Genomic DNA, 15,516 nt, shown 5'->3' with positions numbered 1-15,516 from the left:
AAGGAAATGTAACACTGCTTATGAAATATCAGATTGTAAGAGTTAAAATGAAGATGTGCTCAGGTGCCTGGCTTATATGAGCCATTTGTTGTCTTTGTATTTCTGGTTACAATGAATGCATTTAACCAAGGCAGGAAAGATCTGTGGTGCCTTTAGGTCCCACTCCTGCATTAATGCTTTGCTGAGGGACAAATGCTTTGGTGCACTAAGACAGAATTAGATAAAAACTCCCAAATTTCCCATATGCAGGGGTTGATTTCATTTTCATAGTAGTCCACAAATTATTTTTACCACTTCTTCCTCATCAGGTCTGACCAAATATGCCACATAAAAGCTCTATCAAGCAGACTAGGAGAAACTAGGCAAAAAATCATTTTTAAACCTCCTGTACAGATCAGTCAGATGCAAACTGGGGTGGTCTGTCTGCCACCAGTGACTGTCTTACAGGACATGAAAACAAACCCACAAAGTTGCTGACAGTCCATACAAGTTTGGTCATGGCTTCTCCAAGGATGCATAGCTGTCCTCGTTTGAACTTGGAGATCTCAGTATCCCCTTTTATGGACTGTGTTTCCTTTATATTCAACCAAATGGAAACTTGTTTTTTTTTCCAGCCCTGCAGCCTGGATTGCAAGCTGGGGTTTGCTCTGCTTCTGTCTCTTCAGTTATTTCCTTTCCATTTTCCTTTGCATTTGTCTACCCAGGAAATTAATGCAAATTACACTGGGACATAAATTTACAGCATACCGATTACTTTGAAGTAGTTCCTGTGTTAATCCACTCACCATACCCCAAATTCTTACAAAGTGGAATAAACAGTCTTGTACTTACTGAGTGGTCCAAGTGACCACACAGAGTTGCTGCATATGCTAGTACACATAATCTGATGCCTCAGCTTCCTTTGCAGCAATTTTTCTATTAGTTATTAACTATTCTAGTTGACATTTCAAAAGTATATTGGGACAGGTATATTATGTGTCTGCGGTGCCTGGTTTTGCATGTTAATAATCCAGCTCTTCCTGTACAAATCTCAGAGTCCAACCTTTAAATCAAACAATGAAGTGGCTCCCAACAAGGACAGGCTCCAAAGGCCACTGTTTTAAAGTACTCTTTGTTCAGAAGAACAAGTTCTTATTTTATTAAATGTCTGCTGGACTCTCAACACTCAGAGTTCTCTCATACATAGAGAACATTGTCACACATGTGGTGGAAGGAATTATTAGTTGCTACAGTAAGACACTGTAAGTAAGAACTTTCAAAAGCTATCCATTCCTGTTTGAGATTTAACCAAAGAACAGGAAACCATTAATGATGGATTTCAACTGTAGGCTCATGTATAAACCATTCATGTTTCATTATGCAAAGGAAACAATTTATCTGATTTACTCTACACTTCTAACCCTGAGTCTATTTTTCTTATTGTCTGCAAGCATTTCTCTAGTCACACCAGACAAGTGCAGCATCAGATCTTTGCACAAACCCGAGGCGTCTCTCTCTCCAGCCTCCCACACTTATCAACCATGGTGCACATTTTGTGTTGTAGCACTCAACTATTGACAACTGACAATACAAATTTAGTAACACTAAAAACTTTTTCCTGCTGAAAACTGAGAACTATGAACAGAAACCAGAACTTCCAGAAAGGAGAAAAATTCTGGATCTTAGGAAAGTTGCTCTTACCCTTGCAATACGGAAGTATGAATCACAGAGTCATAGAATCAGCTAGGTTGGGAAAGACTTTGAAGATCATCAAGGAAATAAGAGAGAATGTGCTGACAGCAAAGATCTGTGGAAATCCCTCATGTTACAGATTTGGAATGGGGAATTAGAGAATAATTAATTATTCCTGAAACAATTCAGTGCTACATGAAACATGGCATACGTTTTTGTTATGGTTGTTACATACTGGTATTACATTTCAGTTCTGGGAAGGAATACAGGTTAATAACTCCCATTGAAAAGAATATTGTTGGCAAGCCTAAGGACTCCAACCAGTTATTGTGTACCCAGTACAGCAGCCAGCATGACACATTTCTACCATAATCTGCAGTTGGTCAGCTCTAAACCATCTAATTAAAGCAATTATTCTTGACTTTAATTGCTTACTTTTATTACTGTGGTATCAAGAGGCTCCTGTTGAAATTGGGGTTGTATCCTCTACAAACACTTAGCGAGAGAATACTTCCCTTTCAAGCTTTCAGTATAAATAAGTAAGACACAGAGGGAACAGCAAGGTGAGAAGATGATAGTTATGTGTAGGCTTAGCTACGTGGTAGTGGAGATCTGATTAGCAGCTGGCCAAGGTTAGTCCCATTCCGGTGTATGACTGGGTTTTATATGCAATTTCAATCTGTTCTTTAAGATAAAAAATAAAGAATGGTAAAATGAAGAATGAGCTGTTACTTCAGTTACAGCACTGGGAACTTGAAATTTCAGGATTTTGATCCTAAAGACCTTGTGGTTTTTAGCAGGACAGAAAAAGATCTTATCACATTCATAAATGCAGTATCTATTTAAATGAGTTGATTAATTCTTCAGACATCCTTTGGAAGTTAAACTCAAATCTTATTGACATCAGGTAAAGACTCCCATTAAGTTCAGAGGCTTTTGGTTTATGTTCCCTTTCTGTCCCAACAAAACCCCTTTATAATATTAATTTGAAATCCCCAGATAAATGTAAAAACACTATTTAAGGAATATAGTGGCCTAACGAACATGGAAGAAACAATCTAGCCACTTGTTGTGAAGTCTCTCACTGCTGAAACCTGGTCCTGTAAGGCAAACTTTGTGAGCAGGATGAAAGTCCCAATAAAGTTGGCTGTGCACTTTGAAAGAACTATGGTACATTACGTATTTTATGGCTAACATGAATAAATCAATCAGTGTCCTGAAAGCAGTAGTCTTTCCTAAGTCATTGATTTAAAGCAAGAAAGCCCAATCGGCACACTTATGTGTATAAATAGCTGATTTTGATGAGGCAAGACCTATGAGTAGCTGTTTGCAAGAGTAAGGTCTGAGACATGCAATTTACAGAGAGTTTGCTGGGTTTACACCTAAATACACTTTATGTCAACAACTTAAATCTGACTTCTAAAACATCACCTTTTTCAATAGCAATATTAAGCTCAGCAAAAGTTTTCAAAGGAAAAAAATCACACCCAGCAATGACTAACTTACTCTCCAAGTACGGTTTCTCAGTATCGCACTGAAGTGATACATTACTATAACCTTCTTCTCTCTACAGACTGCTGCAGGGGGGTTAGTTGTTTTAAATCAACAAAAATAACAGAAGTAACAAAATAGCAGAGGCAAAGAACTAATTAATATCTATAAATAATGTTTAGCTGCAAGATATGAAGGTGCATAAAGCTACATACATTTATCTCTCAGCCACCTCTACCTGCAGAGGTTCCCTACTCTGCGACCAAGTAGCCATGTAGACTAGGAGGAAACGGGCCGAGACATCTATATTTTTCCCATTACCATCCTCCTATAGCATCTCTTCCCTCTCAGTCCTAATTCCTTGTTTCTTGAATGATGAATCTAAATATAATCCTATCTGGTGCTATAATCAGACTGTGAGGACAGACAATGCTAAGTGTAAATAATACCCCTTTCACAGCTTTACTGTTTGAATACCATGGGTTTAGAGAAATAGCCATATAAACGCAACAGCAGGTATCATCTGGAGAAATGGTTTTGCCCTTCTGCTTTGTTCCCTTGAATAGAAAATAGCAAAAAATTACTATTGTTCAATAGGGACAATAGCGAGGTAGGATGGGAGCTGTCTGGAGCACTGGATATCACCAAACTGCAGACAAGCAGTGACAAAAGGAAAGAAATTTCAACTTCTCAAACCCATCTTTCTCTCCACCCTCTTTTTCTCTTACATTGCTCAGAATCAGGTATTCTCTCCAAAACTTCATCTTTGTGTCCTTTTATGAAGTTTTACAAATGCTCAAAACTTCATGCCTGTAGCATGACATGATATAATAATACACACTGCACCATAAGGCAACAAATGTTACAACTCTCAGCCTCTTATTATTATTGAAATGAAATTGGGTAATTTTTTTATGTACTGCTGCAAGGAACAATTCTTTAGCTAATATAAACTGTAGTAGTTCAACTGAATTTGGTAATGTTGAAACATGTCAGAGCAGAGTCTCTATCCTTTACCCCTGTGAACACTTGGGCTGTGCGCTTTCTGTCCTAAACACTCAAAATAGATGCAGATAATGAGGCACAAAATGTACTTTACATAAGAATATCCTGGAAAGCAGTGAAGGTAGGGCTGTTAATCCTAAATTGACCACAATGGCCGAGTTCAGACAGCATCTGTCTAAGCTTTGTAACTTTGTATTAGAAACTGGAAGACCCATTTTAAACAGACAACACAGACATTCACTGCTCAATGATGTCAGAGGTTCTTTGTACACAGCACTGCAGCAAAACCCAATCAATCAATCAGGTTGTGCAGAAGGAATGACACAATGGAAGACACTTCTAAAATAATCAACATTAACTAATTAGATGTGAGGTATTTTATAATGTATCAGCCCATTTGGTTTTCAAAAGCGCCTAAAAACCATCATCTGGTTTAAACCCCAAGTCAAACAAAGTAAAATGCTATGTTGATTATTTTTAAAGAATAACTTTCTGGCTATATATTAAATTACAATTGAATGATTACCTTCACTTGTGAGCCAAAAAGTATTGTCACACAGACAGAATCCAGTAAAAATGGCCAGTTCTTTTCCATATCCTTTTGCAATGATCATAGATCAAATTTTCCATATGTAAAATGCCCAGTGATAAATACACTTTTCAAGACGCACAAATGGCTAAACGGCAATTCTAACTCGACGTTAACTTCTGAACAGATTTGGTACACTTCATTCTAATGATTTTTGAAATACATTCATAATTTTAAATATTATTACAGAAACTTCCCAACCACTGTAATCATACATTCAGTGAAATATTTCAACCTTTTTTCCTTTTCAGAAGTGCACTGACTGCATACATCAGTTTCCACAATGGATTATTTTAGTCATTCAGATGTTGGACCTGAAACTCCTATGTATTTTAAGTGACATTCTGACTGATCTTTAACTTTGTTTGGCCACAAAAAAAACATTGTGTTCCAGTCTGAATATCTTACTCTCCTTTTCCAAAATAATTTGTTGCTTCCCTGGTGATGCATGATAGCTATTGTATAATCTTGTACTGCCCCAAAAAGAGACTATAGAACCCAGCCTATACAAGCAGAGATTTATGAAGTGGCAAATATTTGCTTGAGACAATTGTTGACCTCAAAGGAACATCTTCAGGAGACCAGGCATGCTGAGCGTTGCCATATGATTCACACAAGGATTAGCTCTGAACAAAAGCTGCAGCAACTTTGTATTTAGAAGAAACTTGGATTCAGGTACATCTTCTCAGCTTGACTCCATGTGAAATCTAAATCCAAAGATCATTAATTTCAGCATTGTCAGGATGCAAAAGGAAAAGGAGACATTAGCCTTAAAAGATTTTAGAAAGGGTGTTTTAGGATCCCTCTGCAGATTTCTTTCTCAGCTCACCGACTACCTTAAAGCAAAAAACTAACCCTGAACTCAGAGCTGTTGTATATGCATTTCTGGTATGTTTCTGAGGAAGGCAAGTTTTGGCATCAACTTTAAGTTCATACTGAACTTTCAGACTTTCCTACAAAATACATTCCAAACTCTCAAAATTTACTTCTACAGAAAAACCTAATCTGAATCATACAGGAGATGATCCTTATACAGGCTTGAAGATGACACAAGGGCAGGCTACAGGTTCAGCAAAGGACTTTTTTCAGGTCTTATTTTTACCTTTTTTAGTTCAAAGAGAAATATTTCAAGAGAGAGAGAAACGACATAATAAACCACGGTTACTGTATATTTTGAAGAACATGTCATTTAGTGTTTCTTACAACTGTTCCAGGCAATAGACTAGAGTCTGAAGGATAATCCCATGAATACATTTATTATAATTCAAAATAGCTTCTCTATGGTAGACTCCACATGCACATTTATGTGCTTTTTCATAATGGTGCTGAAAGAGTAGAGAGAGATTCATAGAATCACATAGAATCTACTTTGCTGAACAGCAGTTTCAGACTGTATAAGGTCATTAATCCTGGCTTCTTAAGTCCTTTAGGCTCTCTGAAAATGCCAGACCAGTTCCAGGACTGGAAACTGCTGCATAAGAGCCATTCACAGTTCCCAGATTTTCTGGCTTTTCCCACAAAAGATGTCGAAAAGTCTTTAAAAAAGAGGATGCCCTTCATGCAATAGTAATGTATTAGCACTGGATCAGATGCGTGATAACAGGTTGCTAGGGGCAGTATCACACCAAACTATCACACCAGTCCTCCTTTCAGGGCTACAAGAGAAAAAGCCATGAACCATGCATAAACTAATATATGGTTTGCTTTGTAGCCAGAGGTATCTTGGAGGAGTTTTACCTGCTGATCTTCTAATGAATAAACCAGACTGAAAAAAGAATTACTCCCATTACAAGCCTTGCCTTTGACTTGGTATTGAAAAATCATATAGTACATAAAAATGGTAAGATCCAGAAATTTGACCTGGATGAGATTATCCTTCTTGCTAAAAGCACGAAACTTCTCCAGCTTTTTGGCTGCCAGCCACATAAATAAGCTTCTCATAATTCTTCCTAAAAGTCAATCGTCATTCATTTCTTTAACCTTTAAGACTAACATCCACCTTTTCTTCCGTTTCAGCTTAGTCTGTTTGTGTGGCCTATACGTAAAGCAGAAAGAGATTGAAATAGGTATTGGTATCAGCCTAATCCACTCCTTCTACATTAGATCTTTGCTTCCTGTTCTTTGTTTCTGAAGATGATTAGAATTCTTGTTCTTTACTCAATTTATGGATTAAGCAATCTCTCAGTGTTACTTCCTTGTCTCCAGATTTCAGAGGAGGCTTCATTTCCTTTTGCAGTATGCTTCAAGTGCTTCATGAATAGCACAGTGTAACTACTGCTAATAACAACTCAAACTTATTAAATCTGAAGTAACTCAAAGTGGTTCTCAGTGATTTACTCATACCAAGTCTCTACCAGCAGGCCTGGTAAAAGGACTGATGATTTTGTTCATCTGAAAGAAAATAAACTCTGCCCAAAAAGAGAGGGTCAATGTCGAACGAAGGAAACCTCGGAGATAGACACCAAATGGGGAAAGGGGAGTAATAAAGAAGATCAATCTGCAATTACTTAAAACCTTTGCTGAGCCCCTTCTATGCACAGGATTTCTTCAAATATTACAAACTACAACAAACTGAGCTGTAATTAGGAATTCAGACACTACCTACTAAATATAAAATATTTTAATCCTGTACCTTAGCTACTATCACTGGCTCATGCAGTAGTATTGTTTGAAATAGGGCATAAAAGGAGGGAAATATAACCACAGAGAGAAAAGGGGTACAATTTATTTCAATTACATTACAGTATTGCATTTGTCTTTGTTCAGACAGAGACCATTATTCAGAAAGGTGCAAACAGGGCAATTTTTCTCATTTTGAATCGGAGCCAAGAGACAAATTGTCAGTTACTACCAAAAGGGAGTATTCTGACTGAACGGGTGGTCATGTAGGGAAAGCTCAGTGGTACTGGGTGCTGTACAAGCACATAGCAAGTGACATGCAGAAGGTTAGTGCTGCACAAAGAATAGGAAGAGTAATGACAGTACATTAGCGATATGACTGTGGACAGCCCCTGCATGACACTTCTGCAGCTGCTCTGTGCATGCAGTTACCAATGACTGTTTTTTCCTGCAGTAATCACATTTGAAATAAGAGCAACTAAGTTGCCTGTAATGGTAAATGCATTTCACTGCGACATTATGAGACGTGCCTCTAAATGTGGAATAAAAGGAAGCCTGCATACAAATGATCAGTATGCAGCACTCTTTGTCACGATATGAACTTGAGTGCCTGAATTTTAATTCAAATATGATGAAAAATTGTGACCCAAGGAACTTTGTACATTAAATTAGGAATAACTTAGGGACAAATTCATCCCTTATGCAAGTCCTCCACAAAATAACTGACTTTAAATTGGATTAATCCCCATGTCTCTTTTTAGGTAAATGACTACAAACTTATGGAGTTTATGCATTAAGCTTTTCCAGCTGAGACTGGCAAGAGCTCTGGTAATACACAATACTTTAGGGACAGCAGAGCAAGTGTTTATTTCAAGACATACAAAGATTAAATTTCATTATTCTGTAGTATGCTGGGTTTCACTGAAACACAGCTGCTACTTTACCAATGCTACAGCTATTTTGAGGGAAATAAACTGCTCTATTTCTGTTATTTATGCATCAGCATACACAATTTTTTATGCATATACATATATTTGTACAGACACTACATGCACACATCTCTTCCATACCATAAAGAAAACCAACTAGATCTACCAAAAAGTTAATTGAGTTAAATCTTCAATAAAAGAGCAATACTTTATCTCAGATTCTGCACACCTTATCATTAACTTCAAAAAGAAATATAATTTTGACAAGCAATATGGTATATTTCTTCAGTATTTTACAGTCCTTTCAAGATCCTTATGGCATATCATCTCCATTTAGTGGATGAGGAAGGAAAGCAGAGAGGTGAGATGTTCAGGGATATAGAGGAAGTCAGTAACACACTAAGGACTAAAACACAGTTGTGCTAATGTTTCCAAACCCTGAAATTCTAAATGCAGACAAACAATCCTAGCAATAACCAAGGTAATCATCACACTAGTACCCCTGTTTCAAATATACATGCCTACTGGGAAGTGCTGGACACTTCTGGTTGCCAGCCAGTAAACTTTCCCCCTCCTCAGCGTGAACTCTGATCCTGTGCCAGTTCACTTACCCATGCTTATCATTTTGCTGTCTGATGAGTGCAGAACAATTGCCTTTGGAGCACTGGTTAGCCAGAGCCGGAAGAACCGTTTGCCTCCAGCCCAGCTGTCGGAGTCTCCATGCAAGATGCTGTGCAAAATGTTGAGTTAAAAGAAAACACGAGTAGGGGGAAAAGAGAGCTCTCTGAGAACCTCCACATGGTTCCTGTTGCTAAGGGAACCACTCCCTTTGTCTGCATAGGTTAGGAATGGCTGCTTCGTTTGGAGTCTGTCTCTTAAGTACCGCAAACAGCACAACAATTTCAGGATGAAATAAAGCCAACCCTCCAGAATATCTTATACCAAAGAAACACTGAACTGCCTCAGAATTCTTACATTAAATCCAGCTATTAATAGTTGATCTGGATGACTCCAAGGAGACTGTAGAATTCATCTGTGCCATCTGATGGGACAACAGACCACTGCATCAGTTTAATTTAGTTATTGTAATCAGCTTTTGGGATCAAGGTAGCTGATTACAGAAATCTTGATCTATCTTGACCAAGAAACCAGATCCAATTTACTACATCAAGTGGAGAGAGACTAATAGCAAGAAATATAAGCTTTCAATAGGTACTCATGTCTGACTATGGAAGAGAGATGCCTTTACTTCCTGTAAAAACCCAAGCCTGACTTTTTAGCTCTGTGCTCTGTGGCTCTCCCCTGCTGCCTCTTGTGCCCCAGGCCCAGCACTGCACTGGCCATGTTCCTGAACCCACAAATATTGGAGAATTCTACATTCTGCAGAGGTCAGTTGGTCTCAGTCCAATTCAGCATATGGAGTTAGGAATCCCTGCTTGTTATCTTTGTCCATCCCTGGGTTTAATGAATGTACCTGGATGTGTATTTTGGATATGGGTGGTTTCACTGAATGTCCGAGGTCCTACAGCAGGAAGAGCTTATAGAAATTGTCATGGAGGTCAGTATGTTGGGAACAGAAACACCTTGAGTCTACCCTCTTCATGCAAACTTTTTGTTTGCATTTTTGTTTTCCATTTGTTTGCATTAAGAACATCAGCCTCATTATGCACAACATGCATTACACAACACAATCATATCCCACTGTCTCTTTCAGGTGACACCAAAAATGCCATCTCAAAATACAGTGAGTGTATTTTTTCCTATGGAATTATCTGTTCCAATACCTTAAGATTATGGGGTAGAAATGGTCAAAGGCTTGGATCCAGATCCAAATTTTCAAGCATGGACTTATCTGAGTCCCTTAACAAATCCAGAGAACAATCAGAAAAATATGGTACATTATGTCAAGATGAACAGGCAAAAGTTCAGGATCTCAGATGATGCACTTCTGTATGGAAATCAGATTTTTTTCATTCCACCAGAGAGCAGCTGCGAGTGCCTGCAACAGTGAAGAGAGGTCAGACCTAGTTCAGGCTTACAGCAAGTAAAGAGCAGAGCTTCACTTCAAGCAAGGAAGTTGCTGTGGAAGGTCAGTGCCAGTGTTCCTCTATTTTCCAGAGGGCTGAGTTGGTATTTTTTCCCCTTGGTCAGACTTCTGCTCTTAGAGAACACTAAGTCAGATAACAGTATGTCTTTGCTTACACACCACAGTCCAGCACTGATTCTTTGACATAAAGACCTGAAGAATTCAGCTGTCACTTCATTGCACATGTTGAATTGTATTTGCAGCATGATACGCCTTGCACCCCCCCCCCCCCCTTCTTCCTCTCACCCCAATGAGTCAAATAAAGCAGTCAAGATTGCTTTGTAGAGAGGCCCTTCTGCTCTCCTTTACAGAAAGATTAGGAGATTCAAGAGGGCAACAGGGAGTTCAATTTAGGGACATTAGAAAGCAGCTGGTAACATGCACATTTCTGTTGCATTATTTTTAGCAAGGAACAATTAATAGCAAACCAATTTAAAAGTTTGTGATTTTATTTCTTAATTTCTTTTCACAGGATTGATTTGAATTGCTCAATCCTGCTGTTTGTGTTTGTATACACGCCATCCTATTTCCTCCTCCTCATGGATAGACTGATGATGTCAAGGTAAATGCAAGTGAAGGATCATGCCATTCTGTGCAGCCACAGTGAGGAAGACAACAGCTTTTAGGACAATTCTGAAATTGGCAGATTTTTTTCTGTCAATAAATTCTTACTTTCTTCTGCTGCTTGCAATCCACAGAGCCTTCTTCAGCACTATCACAACGAAAGGGCAAGCCCATGTACATTTAGTACATTCAAAGTTAGCTCCCAGCATAATAAAAATCTTCAACACCCTAAATTAATGCTTAGTGACTCTAACTGCATTTTATGTAAGCCTGCTGCAAGTATTTATGTACATAATGCTATCATTAATACAGAAGTATTTTGCTGATCATTCCCATTTTATCACTTGAGAATGTGAAGACATTGAGAGCAATTTCAGATCACATTACAGTTTTATGAAAGAGCCAGGGGCAGCATCAATGCAGCCTCCTGCTCTACCACACGTTGTGCCCCAGAAAAAAAAAAAAATATAATGTTTTTCCCCTTATCTTGAATAACAAAGATGTTCTTTCTATTGTAAAACAGAAATTTTAGTTATCTTCTACAGGGCATTTGATATTTTCCTATTATTCCAAAAGCAACATATTTTTGACAGGCTGGTTGTGAGGCTCAGGCTTAATATCACACCACCAATTTACACAGAAGTGGAGTTCTGGTCAGGAACCTTTCTTGGTAAGTAAGAAATAGTAAGAACTTTATCTAGTACTATAAACCCCAGCTTCTCAAAAGCTCCATTGAAAAATTAACTGCTTCAAGTACTGATCTCCTAAAGAGTTTGACTTTGTTATGCTAATCCAAGGTATTAAGAATAATCAGAAAAGGAATTCATTATTGGCTACTTGAATCAACTGCTTTTTGTCTCCAATGTGAACACATCCCCCCAGTCAGAAATTACCTAACACAGTGTGATTGAAGTTTATTTATTTACTTACATATAATAAGCGACTGAGCAGCTTGCAGTGCATGAAGTGAAGCTATGGAAAAGTACATTACAGAGCTCCTGCTTCAGGGACCTCTCAGTCAGGATTTCAGTATATGTGCCTATTTTCTGTTTATTATTCAGCCAAAAACATTGAAACTCTCTATCCCCTCAGTCCACAGACTAAAACTTAGTGACCAAGAAAAGATTGTCTGCCCTATGTGTCTCAAGAGGACTTTTTAAAACAAATATTTACAAAACTCTAAAAATATCATCTTCTTTTGTTAAGGGTAAGTGTGTAAACACCTTACCTGTTACAAATATAGACCTTATGGAATGGAAAAGAGAAGCAGATGGAGCTCTTGATAGCCTCAATGACAATAGTGCAACATACATCTGCACAGGAACCAGTATTTTCCTCATAAGGAAAATTCTTCATCTTCCCCACTATTTTTCAGTTGCAACTTGGAATTAAAATTCCTACATGAGAAATTTTCCATAGGAGGGTCATATTTAAAAGACCCTCTATGTAAAAAACCCTCTACTTTGAATGAACTGACATGGATTTAAATGACCTGTGAGAGTATGTGTATGGTCGTATGTGCATGTATAAGGTTTCTTGTCCACTTTCGTGAGCCCAGACTCCCATCCTTTGTGGCAGTCTGCCAAACAGGCCAAGAACGTGAAGAAACTTGACTTTCTGGCACCATTCCACGTGAGATGCCGGGGAGCTGAGAGCTGGGAAAAGCGGGTGAGCTGGCAGGAAACCAAACACATTTCCATCAAAAATTTCATTGGAATAGACATTTTCATGCAACGTGTTAGGTTTTGGTGAACCAGCATTAGCTGAGAGAAAAATGTTCCACTGGAAAGTTTCCAACTTGTCCTAGTGCTAAGATCTTGACACTTGGACCTCCTATTTTTCATTCAACTGAAAAATGGATTTCTATTTCCCAGTGGTCATGCACAGAGGTAGAATATAGTTTGTTGTACTACCGATTGTCTGAAATTATTTGTCTTGTTACTGGGAAAGAAGCTTTATTTTGTCTGTTCTCTCAAGCCTGAATGTTTTTTTGCAGCCCTCCCACCCCTCAGTTCCTTTCATCTGTGTGGATCACAACACGGAGTGTCAGTAGAAGAAGGGCTCAGTGGTGAGAGAGCTAGTTTGTACTCAGAGGCAGATTATAATATACATCTTGGAACAAGAACCTTGTATGAATTCAGTAGGGGAAACAGTACATCTCCACCTTGCAGTATTACTAAAATTAATATATAGGGATTATAATAATGGACCCTAACAGTTCTGGAAATATATAAAATAACTTCAACTGCTTCAACTGCAGAAATCTCTTAAAAATAAAGTATCCTGAGCAAAGATGTCACGAAGCTGTGGCAGAAATCAGAGGTAGAGAAAGCTTCAGCACTGGGTGAACAGTCAGCCATGTATTAGCTGCACATACAACACACCCACACACACTTCAGGTATTTGATTTCAGAGATTTTTAAGGTGAAACTGTATATGAAGGCTTAATTTAGCCCACGTGTTCCAGCACTCCTTTTAATTATTGTATTTACTTAGTTAAATCTGCTCATTCTCTCTCCCCTTTATTATTCCCCAAATCAGAAGCTGAAAGCCCTACTGTGTCCATATGGTCTTCTGCAGGGTTTTCTTCTCTAGATTTTCTCCTTTGTCTGAAATATAATTCCAGCTAACAAAAGTTACTGTCTCCTCTACAAGCCTTGCTTCAGATATTCATGGATCATTATGGACACCAACCAATTATTTCAGCACGGCCTTTCTGCAAATCTGTTTATTTTTCCATTTTCTCAAGGTAGCAAGTTGAACATGAGTGAGCTTCTGTACATGAATTAATAATAGAAGAAAAGCCAAAACACTAAGCTCTGCTCTCAGGTACATACAGATTTTTTTCAGTTCAATCTCATGTTTCTGTGGGAATACTTCATTGATCCTACTTCAAACACTCAAACTGCATTCAGCAGGCAGGAGTTGTGTATCATTACTAAAATATTAGATCATGTAAAAAACCCCACTCATGTATTGAACAGGGTTCTTAAAACAAGGGAGGGCCAGACAAGAGGCGCGATGCTTGCTTCAGTACAGGGGCTTTGAGAGTCAGGATGGTGCAGGTATTGCAGAAACTGGAAAGTGACACCTGGATATCACTTCAACTAGTGAAAAGGATGGTTAATGTAGTGCTTACTACTGCCTAATAATAGGGAAAAAAGCATATATGTAGCTTCAAAATTCCAGGGATGTTCCTGGATATTTCTCAAGTCCGGCTAACAGCCTACACAGAAAAGAGCTGCTACTTGAGCAGTTCCATTCTGCTGCTTCTAATTGGTCTTCAGAAACTTTTGTATAGTTAATTTTCTGCTTCTATTATACTTGAGAAATATCTGTTTGCTCCATCTGCATTTAGGATAGTTTTATTTTGCTGCAGAAACAGTTCTAGTTACTCAATGAAGTAAAACTGAGAGGGGGGTTAGGAAACCAATCACAGATAGCAATGGATGGCGGCAAGAAAATCATTCTTTCCAAGTTCATTCTTAAGAACTAACAGCAGAAACAACTATATGAGCCCTTGGCTAAACCACCAGTTTTCTGTTAATTCATGTTTTGTCTTATTTTTCTTTCTCCAAGTAGTCTTGCATCAAAATGTTTATGGAGGAAATAAATAGCTTTTGCACTGAGGTTGGACAGAATCCTGGTCTATAACTAGGACACTAATTTCTATGAAAGTAGCTGATTATAACCATACTACTTCAGGAATTTTGCAATCTGTCTTTGCAATAGCACTTCATAAGGAGGTAAAACCATGTAATGTTTTAAAAAACATTAAAGTTTTTGTAAGTAAGTGCTTGGCAGGTACTTTTAGAATGAAATTCTGTCATTTTTCTGTTCAGACCAAATTATTCTACTGGTGCATATATACATTAAGGTTTCTTAAAACCTAAATAGTATTTTAGAACTTAACATCTAATTAAACTTAACACATAAGATTCAATAAAGGTTCATCTTAATCAAGCTGCACATGTGAATTTTCTGAGTTTATTTGAAAACTTGAACCAAATTCAGCTTTGTCACTGGTGGGATACTGCAAATTTGGACAGTTTCTGCATGCGTAGGTTTTGTACCTGCCTCTCAGAACACTTATTTATATTATGCCCCATTCAGGAAGTGATCTCACTGGAAAATCTGAGCAAACAGTAGGACAGAAGTTCCAGACTCAAAAAGCTAAAGAATGTTCTTTTCTCCCCCTTCGTCTTCTTTTAAATGAATTTAGTGCTTGTGAAAAAAATTACATTGACAACCCTGAAGACCAAGGGTTACTGTGTGTGCACAAGGACACAGCCATTCCCAGAGCCTTGGCTTCACTCTGATGTACTTTCAATCTGTGTTGCTAGTTTAACTTATCATCTTGAGAATTAATGGGACTTCACTCAAAGGTAGTGAAGAAATAAAGCACAGATTTCTTAAGCCTGAGGCTAAACGTCTATATACCCATATAGACAGTTTATTAATGCAGTAAGTAATCACCTAAGCTTTTAAGTTCTCAGAAACTGAACAACCTGTTCTCAACTGAGTAATTCTTACTACTTGTATGGTAGAGATATTCATCAGTC

At 38.0% G+C, this 15,516-nt stretch overlaps 1 protein-coding gene and 1 long non-coding RNA gene across 8 annotated transcripts in view; one reads left to right on the top strand and one right to left on the bottom strand.

Moving 5' to 3' along the window:
* ANKFN1 (ankyrin repeat and fibronectin type III domain containing 1) overlaps nt 1–15,516 on the bottom strand; it is a 123,702-nt gene that overhangs the window by 96,974 nt on the left and 11,212 nt on the right. The window contains exon 1 of one of the 7 annotated variants that reach the window (XR_008973391.1): nt 8,916–9,364. The exons of the other annotated variants lie outside the window; for them this stretch is intronic. The gene's annotated coding sequence lies outside the window, so the exon portion shown is untranslated. Of the gene's footprint in view, nt 1–8,915; nt 9,365–15,516 lie in introns of those variants that run through there. 7 annotated transcript variants of the gene reach the window in all.
* Nucleotides 9,405–12,821, top strand: LOC130604176 (uncharacterized). The gene is made up of 4 exons (XR_008973396.1): nt 9,405–9,516; nt 10,287–10,393; nt 11,548–11,624; nt 12,533–12,821. It is a non-coding gene; the product is annotated as an uncharacterized LOC130604176 (long non-coding RNA).

The sequence above is a fragment of the Pezoporus wallicus genome, unplaced genomic scaffold (genome assembly GCF_028554395.1).
Source record: "Pezoporus wallicus isolate ANWC-B61680 ecotype Strahan unplaced genomic scaffold, APGP_CSIRO_Pwel_v1 contig_3710, whole genome shotgun sequence".
NCBI lineage: Eukaryota > Metazoa > Chordata > Aves > Psittaciformes > Psittacidae > Pezoporus > Pezoporus wallicus.
This window is presented reverse-complemented; position numbering and strand designations above follow the sequence as displayed.